At 41.0% G+C, this 19488-nt stretch overlaps 1 long non-coding RNA gene across 1 annotated transcript; it reads left to right on the top strand.

Annotated features, from left to right (window-relative positions):
• Positions 1-1869: 1869 nt before the first annotated feature.
• LOC149980101 (uncharacterized) lies at positions 1870-16617 on the top strand. The gene is made up of 3 exons (XR_016483854.1): positions 1870-2011; positions 15541-15653; positions 16089-16617. It is a non-coding gene; the product is annotated as an uncharacterized LOC149980101 (long non-coding RNA).
• Positions 16618-19488: the final 2871 nt, after the last annotated feature.

The raw sequence follows: 19488 nt of genomic DNA, 5'->3' as shown, positions 1-19488 counted from the left end.
GAGGATAATATTAGTGCATCTTTAACTTTCTCACTCATCATCACTAAAAACCCAAGTTGTGCCCCCGCCAACTGGCAATATCAAATGTGCAAAAATAACTTAAGAAATGGGTTAAATTACCAGAGATTCTCACATGGTCCATTATATTAGGCTATCGGTATTAATGGGCTATATCTGCCAATATGCTAGATGTAGTTTGAAGAGAGCAGAGTTGGAGAGACTTGCATTTTCTCTTGAGATTTTTTTTAGAGCCTACCTTTTAGGAGTATGAATATTTAGGCCTAATTCTAGGCAATGTAGTAAACTATAGCCTAATCATATTAGGAAGTACATTTCTTTGGAAAGATATCTGCCCTGTGCTTCTCCGCCCATGCTACAGCCTACTCTATTTAACTGAGACGACACGCGCACGTATGGCTACTGAACCTGAAGCAGCAAGAATGATGAAAGCGACCCTTGCTACGTTTTGCATATACTGTAGGACACAACCTACGCTTTAGGAGTACATTTTACAGGCAGAGACAAATAAATGGGTAACCGTTACTTATTGAAAACGAAAAGGTGCAACGCTCGCTCGCCATAGTAACCTCCTTTTCAATGATGAAAAATAAAGATTGAACCTTGACCCAAGTTGGTTTGAGCGCCATCGACTTCTTTTCATTATCGATAAGTATCTGCAGACACAGTAGGAAACTACCGTCTAATCATATGTAAATTCATTTCCTTGGAAAGATAACTGCCCCCCTGATTCTCCATCCATGTAGAAAGACCACTCTGTTTCAATGAGAACACACATACTGCGCGCACGTTAACTTGCACGCCCAACTAGGAGAGTGTTAACCTATACAAAGCAAACAATCTGCTGGACAAAAAAAAACCATTTTAATCCCAAAGTAATCTGTCTGACCACAATACAATGATCTCTGTCAGGACCTGCAGGCATCCTGCGGGAATGCAGCCCTCTAGTTGGAATTGTTATCACTTTTGAGAAATTTAAGCTGTATTCAAGACTGGTTGCAAAGTCATTGTCACATCAATAGGTTATGGAGTTGTTATAGTGTGTGGTTGTGGGGAAACAGCAACACTCAGTGGTAATGTAGTATTCATATCTGGTGTCAGTGTAGTCATATTATGGAGCAAAAGTAATGTGGCTAATTGGTTGTGGTGTTGTCACATTTAAAGACACTGAAGTTGTGTTGGCATCTGGTTGTTGTGATGTGCAGTGCTTCACTTGAGCGTGCTGGAACAAGATCTGGCACCTCCCAGTTTTGTTTTGTTAAGTTCTGGAATCCATTTGCCACGATCCACTACCTCTTGTGGCATGAAAAATAATTGTCACTCTGCAGTGTAAAAATGATAATGAAAGCATTCAGAGTTAATTCAAGTTGCCTCCTCTGTATTATCCCACCCTCTAAAAAAATGTTGATTTAAAAATGTTCCTGATATTCTAAGAATGTATTTGTTTTGGTCCGGCCCGGGTTTATGGTTTCCATGACGTCTCTCTCCTTGCTCTGAAGGACATGAGCCTGCAACTCTCATCTGTCCAGCATTGCACTTAATTTATTTCCTCATAGAATCATAGCTGCTGGAAGGGTGCTGAAAGTGCTGAACACCCCTGATGAATAAAACATGTATTTGCCATAGTTATAGAATTACTGCTGTCTAGAAAGAAAATTAATTACTCAGAATACTACACCAGGAGTAGACCTATGACTTAGCCACAGAGGATCAAAAGCTTATTTAGCTAAAGTTGGGATGTCAGTGAACAGCATGAAGTCAAAACAGTCCTTTCACAATATTTCAAAAACAATAGCGTGAAAACACAGGTTGGAAAGCAAATAGCTCCTGCTGAAAAGAAAAGACTAATCTGTCTGTAGGCTACCAAATATGTAATCAACTTCCAAAAAGCCTATTGAGCGAAGAATATTGTTTTAGAAAGTAAAACAAGAGAGATGGGCTTTTGTTTCACCAGTGCATTGGTCATCGCAAGTGAGTGAGCTGCACATCATTGGTGAGTCAGTGAAACTGGAAAGCTTTTTGAGGACTATAATTTGAACTTAATGTTGTACAATATGTGTTTTCCTACACCTAGGCCATTGACAGATTCAAAACAGGGTCATTTTTATTGATCTCAGATGCTCAGTTTGTCAGTGTCAAAGTCGCCTGTATATCTGACATATAGAATAGATTGTTTTGGTACGTTTACTCTAACCATTTGGTAGCATCTGTTTGTGGCATTGTTCAGTAGCTGTGTTGATAACTGCATATTGTCATTCTAAATGTTATGAGGCAGGGATTTTGACCGCATCAATTAACATTGGGGTTTGTTTCAATGGATTGTGTTGAAGTCGTTGGAATGTTGATTCATATGAAGGTATATTACCTATTGCTGTTGTGTCTGTCGCTGTCTTCCCTGCTAGTCCTGTTAGAAAACAATTCATAAAAATGTAAGACAAGACTATACATTCCAGTCCAATATATCTATCTGCCTTATACACTGTACAAGAAACACCAAGTAGGCTAATAAAGTCTTAATTATTATTTCCAACTATAGTGGTAAAAGGTGGCTTTGCAACCCCTGAGGAACCTGTCAGGTTAACCCGAGGAACACACCCACACACAACCACCCCCCCACACACAAAACACACATAGATACACACACAAACACACAAACACACAGACACTTAGATACACACACATACACACACACATATAACTACCCACACATACACACAAAACACACACACCAAGTGTTTTACCTGCTAGCAGAAGTAGAATCATCAGAGGCTCCATATCCGCCACGTCCCTGTAGAGGTATACAACATCAGTCCACGCACATCAAACCTTAAATTAAGCCCATTACATCTCACATTAACGCACATTGAAATACTTATGATATAGACCAGGGTTCCCCAACTGGTGATTTTTTTGGTCCCCCTAAGTTTTCTGATTCAATTTTATACATTTCATAAAAGACTGTAAAAACAGTCTTAAATATATATTTTTTAAATAGATTTTTATTTTAGAAATCTATTCCGAAGTATTCCCTACCATAATATAGAGATATATGTGGCCGTATACAAATGTAAGGAAGGTTTAAATGATTGTTTTTTCAAATATTATATCTGTTTGGTGTCAATTTGCAGTCAATTTACTGCGTTCAATTTATTGTGGTCAATTATTGCTGTCAATTTGCAGTCAACTAATTATTTGTAATTATGTTTCCGGCCTCCTGACCATCTGCTCAAGAAAAAATCGTCCCGCAGCTGAATCTAGTTGATGATCCATGATATAGACTAATAAGACATTTTCATATCATATGGACTAACATTAATTAGTCCACAATATGTGAGATCAGTCAATATTCCAAAATCATATATATTGGATTTATTTATTTATTTGTATTTTTATTTTACCTTTATTTACCTAGGCAAGGCCAACCAAAAGGCAAAATGCCTCCTTCTGTCACGTCCTGACCACAGAAGACCTTTATTTTCTATAGTAGAGTAGGTCAGGGTGTGACTAGGGGTTTAGTCTTGCTTGTATTTTCAATGTGGGGTTCTAGTTTTTTTTATGTTGGTGTTTTGGTATGATTTGCAATTAGAGGCAGCTGGCTATCGTTGTCTCTCATTGGGGATCATACTTAAGTAGCATTTTTTCCACCTGTGTGTTATGGGATATTGTTTTGAGTAAGTGCACGTAGCACCTCTGTAGTCACAGTTTGTTGTTAGTTTATTGTTTTGCTTTGCTAAGTTTCACTATTAAGAAATGATGTGGAACTCAACATAAACTGCGCCTTGGTCCGTCTCTACAAACGAACGTGACAGAATATCCCATCAAACCAGGACCAAGCAGCATGTTGCCCAGTAGGAGAAAGTATCCTGGACATGGAAAGAGATTCTGGATGGGAAGGGATCCTGGACTTGGAAAGAAATCCTGGCAGGACAGGATCGCCTTCCATGGCGACAGACGGAAGGAGATAATGGAGGACAACGACGACAACAGGGTTCGCGGCCACGACGCAAGCCCAAGAAGCAGCCTCAAAAAAAATGGGGGAAGCACACGGGGTGGTCGGCGAAGTTGAGGGGTGAGTCAGAGACCGTCGAGGAGTTATTGGATAAATTGGAGGAGAGTGAACGGGGGGGAGAGTTAGAGACCTTCGAGGAGTTTTGGGATAAATTGGAGGAGAGTGAAGCGAGAGAGCTGTTGGTTTGGCGTAGTATGCACAGCATTTGCCTTGAGGAGCGTGTTAGCCGTCCGATGTCACCCAAGTCAGCTCCCCGTACTCGTCCTGAGAAGTCTGTTAAAGTTCCGGTACATTTGATGCTGGCTATACGCACCAGGTCTCCAGTGCGCCTTCACAGCCCAGTGCATCCTGTGCCAGCTCCTCACACTTACTGGGAGAGGAGTGTCATAGAACCGGTACCATTGATGCCGGCTATACACACCAGGTCTCCAGTACGTCTCCAGAGGCCAGTACGTCCTGTGCCTGCTCCTCGCACTCTCCCTCAAGTGCGCCTTCCCAGTCCGGTATGTCCTGTGCCTACTCCCCTCAAGTGCGCCTTCCCAGTCCGGTATGTCCTGTGCCTGCTCCTCGCACACTCCCTGAATTGCATGTCCCCAGTCAGGTACGTCCTGTGCCTGCTCCCCACACTCGCCCTGAAGTGCGTGTCACAAGTCTGGCGCCACCTGTCCCGACTACACGCACTAGGCCTCCAGTGCGCCTTACTAGTTCGGTGCGTCCTGTGCCTGCTCCTCGCGCTTGCCCTGAGGTGCGTGTCACTAGTCCGGTACCACCAGTGCCGGCCCTATGCACCAGGCTTCCTGCGACGGTCCCTGGTCCGGAGCTTCCGAGGACGGTTCCCGGTCCAGAGCTTTCGGCGACGGTCCCCGGTCCAGAGCTTCCGGCGACGGTCCCCGGTCCGGAGCTTCCGGCGACGGTCCCCAGTCCGGAACTTCTGGCGACTTTCCCCAGTCCGGAGCCTTCCCCTGCGCCGATGCCCAGTCTGAGCAGGGTTTCCAGTTCAGCTCCAAGGCCAGAATCTTCTTCTGCGTTGGTGCCCAGTCCAGGCACAGCGTCCAGTCCCGCTCCATGGCAGGAGTCTTCCTCTGCGCCGATGTCCAGTCCGAACACGGCGTCCTGTCCAGCTTCATGGCAGGAGCCCTCCTATGCGCCGATGCCCAGTCTAGACATGGCGTCTAGTCCCGCTCCATGGCAGGAGTCTTCTTCTGCACCTAGGTCCAGTCCAGGCACAGTGTTCAGCCTGCGTCCATGGCTGGATCTGCAGGATGAGCGAGTACCAGAGCACCAGAGCCGCCACCGACACCGACACCCCCTCCCCCCCCCCAACCCTCCCTTTTTGTTTCAGGTTTTGGGGGGGGGGGGGGTGGTACTGTCACGTTCTGACCATAGAAAGCCTTTATTTTCTATGGTAGAGTAGGTCAGGGCGTGACTAGGGGTTTAGTCTAGTTTATATTTTATGTTGGTGTTTTGGTATGATTCCCAATTAGAGACTGCTCGCTATCGTTGTCTCTAATTGGGGATCATACTTAAGTAGAATTTTTTCCACCTGTGTGTTATGGGATATTGTTTTTGAGTAAGTGCACGTAGGACCTCTGTAGTCACGGTTTGTTGTTAGTTTAATGTTTATTGTTTTGTTTTGCTAAGTTGCACTATAAATTATGTGGATCTCAACATACGCTTGGTCTGTCTCTACAAACGAACGTGACACCTGCAGGGACGGAGGCCAGGGATTAAAAATATTAAATCAATACAATATAAATATAGGACAAAATACACATCACAACAAGAGAGACAACACAACACTACATAAATAGAGACCTATGAAAACAACATAGTAAGGCAGCAACACATGACAACACAGCATGGTAGCAACACAACATAACATCAACATGGTAGCAACACAACATGGTAGAAGCATAAAACATGGTACTAACATTATTGGGCACAGAGAACAGCACAAAGGGCAAGGAGGTAGAGACAACAATACATCACGCAAAACAGCCACAACTGTCAGTAAGAGTCCATGATTGAGTCTTTGAATGAAGAGATTGAGATAAAGCTGTGTAATGTTTATTTATATTCAAAAAGCAATCCCCTAACTACTTACAGTTAACAGTATCCCTATGCATTAACTAGTAGGTCCATGTCTCATAAGCTTGATAAATGCATTCAACCCATTTCTCTACTTTCAGTCAGTGGAGGCTCCTCAGAGAAGGAAGGGAAAACATAAAAAAGTTAGCATTTTTAGATTCAACTATAGTATATATATTCATATGTCACCAAACAATTGGTTCAAATATACTGTTTTGCAATGAAGGTCTACAGTATCTTCAACAGCACTGTCTGGGCTAACACCGTGGTGTAGCCGGAGGACAGCTAGCTTCAGTCCTCCTCTGGCTACATTGACTTCAATACAAAACCTAGGAGGCTGGTAGGTCCCACCATCCTCCAACCAATCAAAGCTATTGCATTATGAACTGATGTGTTGTCCATCCAATCATAGATGTAGGATCAGAGAACGAACCTAGTGTGTTGTATTGGGATTACGCCACAGAGCATTATGGTGGGTCTATGTTGAAGAACCCCTTTCATTCTCTGGGGTATACGGAAAAGGTGCGAATTAGAAGCGAGGTTCGAGCTCTGCCTGCGATCAGTTTCATGAAGAAGGATGAAAAGGTGAGAGCTTTCAATACCAACAGGTATCAAATGTATAGCTGGTTAACTATCATCAAGCCGCCTGTAATTGCACGTTACGATACTTTACACGCTGATCATCTTTTCTGTCAAAAACAATTTTGAATGATTTGATAGCTTCCACCGCATCATCCATTAAAAGTTTGATTAAAGAGAGAGGTTGACGCAACAAAAAATTTAACGTGCGCTCAAGTAGGCTTTGCACTTTCCTCCGGTATTTATTGAGCAAAGATGAAAACACATAATCACTCCGAACAGACACAATGTCACGTTCTGACCTTTATTTCCGTTGTTTTGTATTTATTTAGTATGGTCAGGGCGTGAGTTGGGTGGGCAGTCTATGTTTGTTTTTCTATGTTTTGGGGCATTTCTATGTTTTCGGCCTAGTATGGTTCTCAATCAGAGGCAGGTGTCATTAGTTGTCTCTGATTGAGAATCATACTTAGGTAGCCTGGGTTGCACTGTTTGTTTGTTTGTGGGTGATTGTCTATGTTGATGGCTTGTTTCAGCACAGGTCTCATTTTGTAGCTTCACGGTCGAATTTGGTTTATTGTTTTTGTTACTTGTTTGTATAGTGTTCAGTCTTTCTTGATTAAAGATTTGCCATGGACACTTACCACGCCGCGTATTGGTCCTCAGATCCATCTCGTCTCTCCTCTTCAGATGAAGAGGAGGACGGCCGTGACACACAAGCAGAACTCATGACATTAATGTTGCAGTAGCCTAGACCTAAATATTAGAAATCTGACATGATGTATGGGATGAAAACAAGACAATTTTTCAGTCTGATCAACTGTAGGCTACTAATAAGAGCAGCTGCATACAGCCTATGGTCAGGGTAAACTAATTGGTAACATTATGTATTTATGTGTGTTAAGAAAAAATGTGATCAAATTTAAATTATATACAACATTGGGAACGGCTAGGCTGCCTATACGTTTTTAATCCAAAATTAGTACCTGGAATTAATCTATCGATATAATAGTGATGGCAGATGTGAGTATTTTTTAAATAATACAGTCGCATAGTCCTGCATGATGCAAACATGTTTAAAGCAATCTCAGCCCTCTGAGTTATATTGTCTATCAGTTGTTGTCTATGTGTCTGGGTAGAGGAAATCCCCCTCATAATCTGGTCTAAATATAATTTATATTAACAATATAAGGTAGCTGCAGTTTGACAGGGCTTTCATCCCCCCCAGGGCCAGGAGTTTTTTCAGGAGTTTTTTAAAACCATGTGACAAGATTAGGAAATACTGGTCCCATCATAGCCCATATAAAACCTTTTTACAACTGACGAATCACTGTCATACCTTATAGGGTCCAGAGTTTTCCTAGTTAGGTTAACATATAAGGAAAAACTCCAGGTGCTAAGAGGTAAAAATTGCCCCACTGCTCTGGGACCTATGGTGGCACCAGCCTGCTTGCAGTTGTCAGTTATCGTCAAGTATGTGGATGATCAGAGCTTTATTCAGGAACGTTTCTTGGGCAGTCTGTGTTTGACTTTATGAATTTTGAGATGTCTGAGTTTAACTTCATAGAGAAACTTGTTGTCCAAACCTACGATGACAAACCGTAGGTTGGTATTACACTGACAGTACATACTGTATATACACACACAGTGAGGAGTTTATCCAACCAGATCAGAACTTCAAAACACAACATCCAAACCTGCACAATCCCATTCTATGTTACTGTGTAATCTTTGTAGATCCTATTATAGTGAGTGTTCTGAAGGCTGTTACAACTCTTATATTTAGTGGACTCTAAAACAGATGAGAGAGATGGATCAAAACCATTACTATTTTATCTCAGCTCAACATCGGCCTACTTTGCATTTCTAGGTCATCTGCCCCTGTCATCTATATCTGGACTATCAAACACCCAGTGCTGCTGAAAGATGAGAACCATTTATAGCCACACATTAAAACCTGTTGGGGGAAAATGTGTGGCAATCAAACAAAGCTCACAGAACCAGTCTTGGAGAGGATGAGTGATAATGCCACTATCTCTCACTCGCTCTCTCATGACAAGATGGTTAATTTGATATCAAAGCAACTCAACTATGCATCAAATATTGCCGGTCTTGTCTGCGCTATCAACCTATCATCTTTAAACCTTGATAGATACAGTCAGGTCCAAAACTATTGGCACCACTGATAACGATCAGCAAAAAATACTATATCAAATAAATAATACAAACACTGAGCTAATTCTGAACAACTGAAGTAGAAACTCAATGAACAAGTTGAGAACATCCTGAATGACTCACATTACTCAACAAAATGACCTCATTAGTGTAGGTGTCTGTTTAAGGTGTCTGTTTCTTTACTTTCGAGCAGAAAACTGTCAAGTCACTAGCTGTGTCAAACCTGGGGGCAGGATATTTGGGGCAGACTTTGTACAAATTATTGTTGAAACTAATTCTTGCTAAGGTGATGAGCGTCATCCGTCTCTGTACTAGAATTTTCCTCCATATTGCCAAACTTGCTGGCCAGTACACGTTGCGCTGCTGAAGGACATGTTATTGTATAAATGGTGTCTCAAATGATCCCAGTCTATCAGGAAGTAAATTGAAATTTTTACAGAAGAAGAATATTTACCGCTCACAAAATTTGCCTTCACGGTTACAGTTGACCTCTTTGGAAATGCAGCCCAAGTTGTTATATCTTTAAAGACTATAAAACCCCACCTCCTCCAAAGAACACGATGTGTATTTAACCACAATTGAACCCTCGATATCCTCAGATCACATTCAATGTCACAATAGAACTGCAAACATTTGGTGTTGGATCCTTCATTATCACATAATGCAATATACAATAACTTATTTGCCTTTGGAAATGCAGCCCAAGTTGTTATATCTTTAGAGACAATAAAACACCACCTCCTCCAAAGAACACGTTGTGTTTTTAGCCACAATAGAACTCATTATTGTGTCCCTCTTTATCCTCAGATTGTTTTCAATTTCACAATAGAACTTCAAACATTTGGAGCCTTTTTATGTTGGATCCTTCATTATCCTTCAATAACTTTTTATCCAGACAGTGCAATTTTCAGAACAGGTATCAATCAATGATGCATATAAACCCTTGATTGCTAATTGCTATGTATTGGCCATTGAGAGGCTTTGAAGCCACCGTTCGGCCATAATATTGCCACTTCTCATCGGAGCAGTTCCTCATAGGAATTAATGGGTTTCTTCTGTATTTCAATTAAATGTTTCAAGGACAAAATTATTATTATTTTTTTGTAGTGGGGTGAGTAACATTAGACATCTCAAAAAATTATACTTTAAGGAAAATGTTTGTATAATGTAATTTAAAAGTATGCATTAATGTGTGGGTAATATGATAAACATGGCAAGAACTAATTCATAAATGCATTTCTAAAGCTTCCAAAATATTGTCTACGATGGTGATGGAGTGCCAAGATGGAGGCCCAGTGGCTCCAACACAGCCATCCCTATCAGTCATCTAGTCTATATATAAGTCATTGGTATCAATGTGGAAGATCAGATTTGTATCCATTTTCAAAGCCTGCACACTTTCAGAGTAGAATATTTCACATGCATCATGATGTCCATAAAACACAGAACCCTTTATCAATGACAACGTCAATCAAAGTAGAACTTCTTGTCTTTGCAGTGGGAGAAATTATATTTCTTTGCAGGGTAGCATGTTTGGCAGCCCCATCGTCACATTAGAATGACTACCATTTAGTGGTTTAGGACAATCATTCATATCAAGTCATTCATATACTTATGGAGGTTATTTAAGGTAGAGATATGCATTCTGAGAAGCTGCTCAAGTCTGACATTACATGAAGTGAGAACGGTTGAATGCACACAATAATACAATTGTTTTGGAAGGTCAGATTAATATAAAAGTTTGTTTAAAACGTTTATATGCTTTGAAAGAAAAACGATTTCCCTAATAATCCTGCTAACATGGAAATCAGACATCAGGCTACCTGATGGGACTTTTGAGGAATGCAGAAAATTGGCAACCAAATAAACATTCTACCACAGCGACCACGTTATTTTTGCGAAACCTTTTTGATTCTGAGTTCGGACATATAAAGTGTGTATGTGAAAACTACTTCTAAGATGCACAGGAGGCTGTTGAGGGTAGGGCGGCTCATAATAATGGAATCTCGCTATAGTTTCCAGCCCCTACTGGATTGGATGTTGATACGTAGCACTACGTAGCCTGCTTGATAGCTTGCTAGCACCAACATGAAGGCAAAGCAATCTTGGCTATCCGTATTTACATGTTAAAAAGATCTCGGCTGGAAGAACGAGGCTTGCTCTATTGGTGCGCAGATCAAATTAACCGCTGCCCAATTAGGCTGTTTACATGTCCTAATAATTCAAAAGATTGCTCAGGAAACCAGGCGTTTTACTCAGCGTATGCTTACTTCGATTTTAACCTGTTGCCGATTAAGATAAGCAGAGTAAGGTGTTAAAATGACTATTTCCATACTATACTGAACAAAAATATGAATACAACATGTAATGTGTTGGTCCCATGTTTCATGCGTTGATCCCAGAAATGTTCCATATGCCCACAAACTGTATTTCTCTCAAATGTTTTGCACATCCTTGTTGGTGAGCATTTCTCCTTTCCCAAGATAATCCATCCATCTGACACGTGATCATTACACAGGTGCACCTTGTGCTGGGGATAATAAAAAGGTCACTCTAAAATGTGAGGTATTGTCACACAACACAATGCCATAGACGTCTTAAGTTTTGATGGAGCATGCAATTGGCATGCGGACTGCAGGAATGTTCACCAGATAATTGAATGTTAATTTCTCTACCATAAACTGCTTACAACATTGTTTTAGAGAATTTGGCAGTACGTCCAACTGGCCTCACAACTGCTGACCGTGTGTCTGGCGTCGTATGGGCAAGCTGTTTGCTGATGTCAACATTGTGAACAACATGGTGACGACGAGCTCTTGAGGCCCATTTTTTTTGGAGGTATCTGTAACCAACAGATGCATATCTGTATTCTCTGTCATGTGAAATCCATAGATTAGGGCCCAATGAATGTATTTCAATTGACTGATTTCCTCATATGAACTGTAACTCAGTAAAATCGTTAATAGTAGCATGTTGCGTTTGTTTGTTCAGTATATTTCCATAATTAGTTTAATATTAGTCTAATTATTAATGTGCATGTACATCTACTTTTATGACTAGGTTTCTTAATCCATTAACCCAATTAAGGACGTTTTCTGAAATATGTGTTTGACCAATAGGAAATACATAAAAAATGACTGCAGACATTATTCCAAATATCAATAAAACGACAAATATAAGTTGTTCTCAAACCTCTCCTATCCTTTCGGTGTTTAATTTATTCCAGAGCTTGTACACTTGATTTAAATTGTCAACTAATCATCAAACCAGTTCAGGCATCCCTGAGGAGAGGTTTGAGAAACAATGGCTACAACAACATCTAGGCTACATCAACAACTGTGTGCACCGCTATACAAATATTCTGTCAAGCAATTACTCTACATTGTACATTCATGGGGTTTCCCTATAGACGCACCACACCTTTAATTGCCACCAAAACTTCAGAATTAATTGGCTGTATTGTCTTTGGAAGATGTCCCGTTAATAACAGGTGGTGCAGATGTGCCAGCTTTCAATTGCATAGGTAAGCCTACAAGGTCTTGAAATATGAAGAATATTTGCTGTGAAATTTGATTAAGCAATCAGGCCATCAAATCTACTGCAGCTGCATATTACCTGAGAATAAATTGTCCTATATCCGAGACGTTGTCAGCTAGGACCTGCGGATTGTAGCCTTCTCAAATGAGAAACGATGCACAAATACCTTCTCCTCCTCGCTTTCTGAAAACTGAAGATGAACAACTTCTGGGCAGATGTGTTTTGTATGATGGAAAAGAATGAGACTTGAAATTTGGCCAACCAGTGTGGTTCTAACACATTTATAGGCTAGGTGGTTCAAACTTGCACGACTCGTTTGGCAGCTGCCATTGATGAGCATCATTCATGCCTGTCAAAAAGTGTATCCACTGTGTAACCTACTATACTCAAGATAGGGGCAAAGATGCAGTAGCAAAAATGATACAAGGAACTTCCTCATTCCTCCTCCTCAAACCTCAACTCTTCCTTAGGCAAGTATCAAAAGGGCTGTAACGGGCCGTGCCCCTCATTCCGCAGTTATGGTTCTAGGAACTGACATGGCCACTCATTTTTTAGTATACACATTTCAACAACATGCTGGTTATCGTGGTTTAAATGTTCAATAGAAAAAAAAATCTCTGGTGTGAACCATTAATTTAAAAGATTAGAAATCCCGTAAAAAAAACTATGATCTATGAATAAAAAAAGCCAAGGGTACAACGCTGTGTACATACCAGAGTTAGGGGGCAAACAACCTACTCATTCCATACAGCATTGCAGTCTGTATCATCAAATTAGAGAGCAGATACAAGTCAAGTGATCTGTTAGCGATCACTTAGCGATAGTTAACTTTACCATATCCTGTAGCTAAGGGAATCTAGCTATCGTGATGTTTATCACTTTCAAATCACAAACTTAAAAAGAGACACGCTGCAAAAAGGGAGAGAGTAGGCTACTGAATATTTTATTTTATTTGACCTTTATTTAAACAGGAGGTCACCATTGAGACCATTGAGACCCAAGTGGCATTAGAGCAACCAATTGCACTTTGCAGTTGGTTCCAGCAATGAGGTACATTCAAATTAGGACCTAGTTCGGTGAGCGGGTTTAGTATCTCATCTTTTTATACTTTAACAACACAGTAAGGTAAGTTGGAAGCTTGTGTAGTAGGGTTTTCTAAACAAAAAGGGAATAATTAATTGATCTACCGGACTTTAATGAGGACCAGCCAACCTTTTAATACAGGATGCAGTGGTATTAAGTATTAAAACTGTTACCAGTGGTAAAACGAATTGCGTTATGGTAGACAGCATCCAAAGATTTAGATTAGTGATTGCTGCAATCTGGTAAATGGTGTCACCATAATCAAGAACTGTCAGGAAGTTGACCGTACAATCTGCTTCCTGCTATTAGGGGGAGGCAAGAAGCCTCTTTAAGTCTTAGCTTTTTAACAAGCTCAACCATGTTATTGAAACATTAAGTCTTTGCTATCCAAATGCCCAGATATTTGTAGGCGGGAACCCGATCAATGGGAGACCCATCCAATAAATAACTATGTAGTCCATCTGAAAAAAATGTGTGAGAACTTAAGAACAATATGTTATTTTCGTGCCCGCATTAACTATACATTTTAAACCAACCAGAGCTTTCTTTAACGTAACAAGGTCAGATTGCAGATCTAACAAAGCCTGGTCAAAAGTTGGGTAAATCTGCATACAGGTTAATATTGCATGTTTTAACAGATATATATTTATATAAATAGTTAGAGAACAGGTCCTAGTACCGTCCCCTGTGGTACACCTTTTGTTATTACAGGAAACTAGATTTAACACCATCAGAGATCACACACTGAGTCCTGTCTGACAGATAATTGTCAAGTCCCTTACAAGAAGCCTGATCCAGGCCAAAATCAGTCAACCGTTGATTAAGAATGTGATGGTCAACGGTGTCAAAGGCGTTGGAAAGGTCTATAAATAAGGCAGCACAATTATTTTTATCATTCAGGCAATTTAAACACATCATCTAAAACAAGCGTAGCAGGTCTAAAGGTCCAGGTCTAAAACCGGATTGGTGCACATGTGATTCAGCCCTTATGTTTTTTTTTACCTCATTCTTTAGCAAAGCACTTAGTACATAATAGACATCAAAGAGTTCAAATGAAAATCAAGTATGTGAGAATGTTAGTGCATCATTCTCTACATTCTGTTCTGAGGTGATTAAAGGACTCTTGTCTAGTGGGATGAGAGGAATTTTCTCCTAGCACAGCCATTCAACTCTGCAACTGTTTTAAAGTCACCATTGGCCTCATGCTGAAATCCCTGAGTGTTTTCCTTCCTTCTACGGCAACTGAGTTAGGAAGGACATCTGTATCTGTGTAGTGACTACACCATCCAAAGTGTAATTAATAACTTCACCATGCTCAAAGGGATATTCAATGTCGGCTTTTTTATTTCTACCAATAGATGCCCTTCTTTGCAAGGCAGTGAAAAACCTCCCTGGTCTTTCTGGTTGAATCTGTGTTAGAAATTCACTGCTCAACAAAGGGACCTTATAGATAATTGTATGTGTGGGGTACAGAGATGAGTTATTTTTACTCCTGAACTTTAGGCTTGCCATAACAAAGGGGTTGGACAATTCCGGGGAAAAAAATGTATTCCAGTTTGACATTATGGGGTATTGTGTGTCAGCCAGAGACAGATAATCTCAATGTAATCTAAAGTATTTTAAAATCAGACTGTAACACAATACATTTTTGAAAAAGTCAAGGAGTGTGAACACTGTCAGATTTCTCAAATCTCTGAAGGGCTGCCAATCAGATGTAGAATCAGTCCGTCTAGCCATAGCCCAAGCTACATTTATTTCCTGTAATTTCTCAGACAATTCATGAGTAAACCATTGCATCAGTCTTTTACCCTTAGTCTTTTGTATGGTGCATGTTTCTCTGCATCAGAGTGAAACAGGGAACATAAATAATTAAGGGCCCGATTCGAGTCAGGATAGGGCAGGTCATTTTGTCGGAGGACATCATGAAAACATTCTCCAGTTACAGTCTCCAGTAAGGAAAACTTCTAGGACAGAGACATAATAGTAACATCATATTCAATGCTGTCTAATTTTAGTATAACGAAGCCAGTATTTTTTATATTTTCTGTCCTCAGTTACGGAGAGCTGTGAAAACCTGTCCGCAGATGAAGCGGTCCCAATGAATGTCCCAAGAGATGAGGGGTATACCCTTGTATACCACAGGCTATATGTGTACCTATTAGCAAAGGTTGTATACTGTTAAAAGTCATACACAATAGCCCTATTGTATAGTCTGCTGGGTGTGCAGGCTTCTGTTCCAGCCCAGCACTAACACAACTGATTCAAGTGATTCAACCTAACGAGTTGACAATAAACGGTGCCATTGCTGGGCAGGAATAGAAGTCTGCTCACCCAGTAGATCAGGAATCAGTGGAACATGGTTGAACTATTTTTGTTCATCTGAAGTTATGTTTTATTAATAATAGCCTGCATGTTGCTCAATTATCTATTGTTGATTGGACTAATATGTCTAACCTTTACGTTGGACGGGGCCACAGTGTCCCCTGACCCCCCCGTCTCAGTGTCCAGTATCTATGCTGCAAAAGTCTATGTGCCGTTGGTCTAGGTTCAGTCTGTCCTATCTGGTGTCCTGTGATCTTAAGTATGCTCTCTCTCTCTCTAGTTTCTCTTTCTCTTCCCCCCGGAAGACCTGAGCCCGAGGACCATGCCTCAAGACTACCTGGCCAGTATCTATGGAACCCTGACCTGATCACCGGACGTGCTGTTTTGACCCTCTCCCTCTCTCTTTCTGTCTCTGTCTCTGTCGCTGTCTCTGTCTCTCTACCTCACCTGTTGTCTCAACCTCTGAATGCTCTGCAATATAAAGCCAACTGACATTTACTCCTGTGGTTGTTGCTAATGTATTACAAATAAAAAAATGAAAATGTCACACTTCCATAAGTGTTCAGACCTTTTACTCAGTACTTTGCTGATGCACCTTTGGCAGCATTTAACCCGGACCTGATGTTTCAACCCTCTCTCTCTCTCTTTCTGTCTCTGTCTCTCTCTCTTTCTGTCTCAGTCTCTCTACCTCACCTGCTGTCTCGACCTCTGAATGCTCAGCAATATAAAGCCAACTGACATTTACTCCTGTGGTCTGAATTTTATTGTTGATAATTTCTAACCAATAAAACACTGAAATATCACATTTACATAAGTGTTCAGACCCTTTACTCAGTACTTTGTTGAAGCACCTTTGGCAGCGATTACAGCATCGAGTCTTCTTGGGTATGACGCTACAAGCATGGCACAACTGTATTTGGGGAGTTTCTCCCTTTCTTCTCTGTAGATCCGGTTAATGCACAGCTATTTTCAGGTCTCTCCAGAGATATTTGATCAGGTTCAAGTCTGGGCTTTGGCTGGGCCACTCAAGGACATTCAGAGACTTGCCCCGAAGCATGTGTTGTCTTGGCTGTGTGCTTACGGTCCTGTTGGAAGGTAAACCGTCGCCCCAGTCTGAGGTCCTGAGCGCTCTGGAGCAGGTTTTCATCAAGGATCTCTCTGTACTTTTCTCCAATCATCTTTGCCTCGATCCTGACTAGTCTCCCAGTCCCTGCAACTGAAAAACATCCCCACAGCATGATACTGCCACCACCATGCTTCACCGTAGGGATGGTGCCAGGTTTCCTCCAGATGTGACTCTCAGCATTCAGGCCAAAGAGTTCAATCTTTGTTTCATCAGACCCGAGACTCGTGTTTATCATGGTGTGAGAGTCCTTTAGGTGCCTTTTGGCAAACTCAAAGTGGGTTGTCATGTGCCTTTTACTAAGGAGTGGTTTCCATCTGGCCCCTCTTCCAAAAAGGCCTGATTGGTAGAGTGCTGTAGAGATGGTTGTCCTTCTGGAAGGTTCTCCCATCTCCACAGAGGAACACTAGAGCTATGTCAGAGTGAGCATCAGGTTCTTGGTCACCTCTCTGACCAAGGCCCCTCTCCCCCGATTGCTCAGTTTGGCCGGGCGGCCATCTCTAGGAAGAGTCTTGGTGTTTCCAAACTTCTTCCATTTAAGAATGATGGAGGCCACTGTGTTTTTGGCTGTAACGTAACAAAATAGGGATAAAGTCAACGGATTGGAATACTTTCCCAAGTCAATGCATGTGTTTATCATGTAGTCTTAGCATCACGACAGCCGTTTTGAGTGGGGCTATATGTTCCTGTGGTACTTTTTGGTGAACTACTTGTTCGATGGTAACTGTAACAATATAAATAAGTTACATTTAAACCAATAAAAGCTATTGACATACTGTCATTTACAAATACGACATAAAAAAAACAAGACTGTAAAGAATGAATTCGAACAAAATCTAAGGAATTAACATTTTTCCCTGACAAGCATTTCTGGTGGGGTTGAAAATGTGTCACTCTGGCAGCAAGCCTCCCTCAAGGGTTCCACCTCTGGGTGCAGAAGCATTACTTTCTCTGAAAAATATAAGTAAACACACCACATAAATCAGAATTCATACACATTTTGAGAGATGGAATTTCATTACTTTTATATGACTTCTCCATTACTTTTAACCACACTTCCATGACCAATACATCTCTATGTACAGTATACATGAAAAAGTAAGCATAAATGTGATATTAACACTGAGTGGCTGCTCTCTGATTTCATGTACCATCTCCTGCCATTGTGCCCTTGAGCACGGCACTTAACTTCACTGTATAAAACATCTGGTCAACCCTCCATCTGGAGAGCTACTGTCACACCCTGACCTTTTAGAGATCCTTTGTATGTCTCAATTTTAGTATGGTCAGGGCGTGAGTTTGGGTGGGCATTCTATGTTTTGTGTTTCTTTGATTTTCTATTTCTATGTTATGGTCGGGTATGGTTCTCAATCAGGGACAGCTGTCAATCGTTGTCTCTGATTGGGAACCATACTTAGGTACCCTTTTTCCAAACTGTGTTTGAAGGAAGTTAACTTTTTTTATTGTATTGTTTTGTCGGCGTCATTTTGAATAAAAGAGAAAATGTACGCTTACGACGCTGCACCTTGGTCCAGTTCCTTCAACAGCCGTGACAGCTACTGGGAATGCAGGCTTTTGATCCAGCCCTGAAACACACCCTAGTCTGCTTGTCAAGGTCCTGTTGAGCAGCTGATTTTTAGAATATGCTGTGTCAGAGGGGGGCTGGAACAAAAGCCTGCATACCCAGTAGCTCTCTAGGAGGATGGTTAGTCACCCTTGATATTAGACATTGCAACATTACAACCAATACAATAACAGATAACTGAGTAGTAAAGTGTGTAGCAGTGAAGGGAGGTTGGACAGAAATGGTTGAACTTCTTATCTGGTCATAGCAGGTTTCCTATGTCTCCTTCATCTGCGTCACGTTTGCCCTTTCATATTTTTTTTGTTGCCGTTTAGGTGTTGAGGCATACGACAAGAATGTGCAGGTAAATGAAAATGAATCTAATTTTGGACTCAACTGTCTATTGACTGCCACCTGGGAGGAGTGACTGCTTTTGATCTTGGGTCGTCTCTGTCCCTTTCAGACAGCCCTACCTAACCTGGTCTTTCTGTCACTCAGTGGGAGGTTTGTTGGGGAATGTGCACTTTGTGACTTGGTTCAAAGGAGCTCATGTACTGAGATGATCGGTCAGATTACTAGGGCTGTTTACACCAGTTTATTGACAAAGTGGAGTCTTGTGCATTCCAAATATTCCAAAGGTATAAACGTCATGGAACTACTGATGCTGTTGGTCGAGCTATTATTGGTGGTGATACTGTATATGCATAACAGCACAAAACTATGACATCTCATGGTGGGAATTTCTGTAACCTGAAACCATATGTCAAGTCTTCTCCCTTGCTGAGAAGGGAATAGACAAAATTGTCTGGATCAGGACATTGTCTTTCACTTTGAAAATCCCAATCTAGGAACTGTAAATATATGTTCTGTCTGTACTATATTATCTACATCATATATTATACTATATTGGAATACATACATATTTCATCAAATCAAATCAAACGATCTGTCACATGCACTGAATAATAGATCACACCGTGAAATGCTTACTTA

The sequence above is a fragment of the Oncorhynchus mykiss genome, chromosome 10, assembly GCF_057628025.1.
Source record: "Oncorhynchus mykiss isolate SJ-2025 chromosome 10, ASM5762802v1, whole genome shotgun sequence".
Lineage (NCBI taxonomy): Eukaryota > Metazoa > Chordata > Actinopteri > Salmoniformes > Salmonidae > Oncorhynchus > Oncorhynchus mykiss.
Note: the sequence above shows the minus strand (reverse complement) of the source record. Positions and strands in the feature narration are given on the sequence as shown.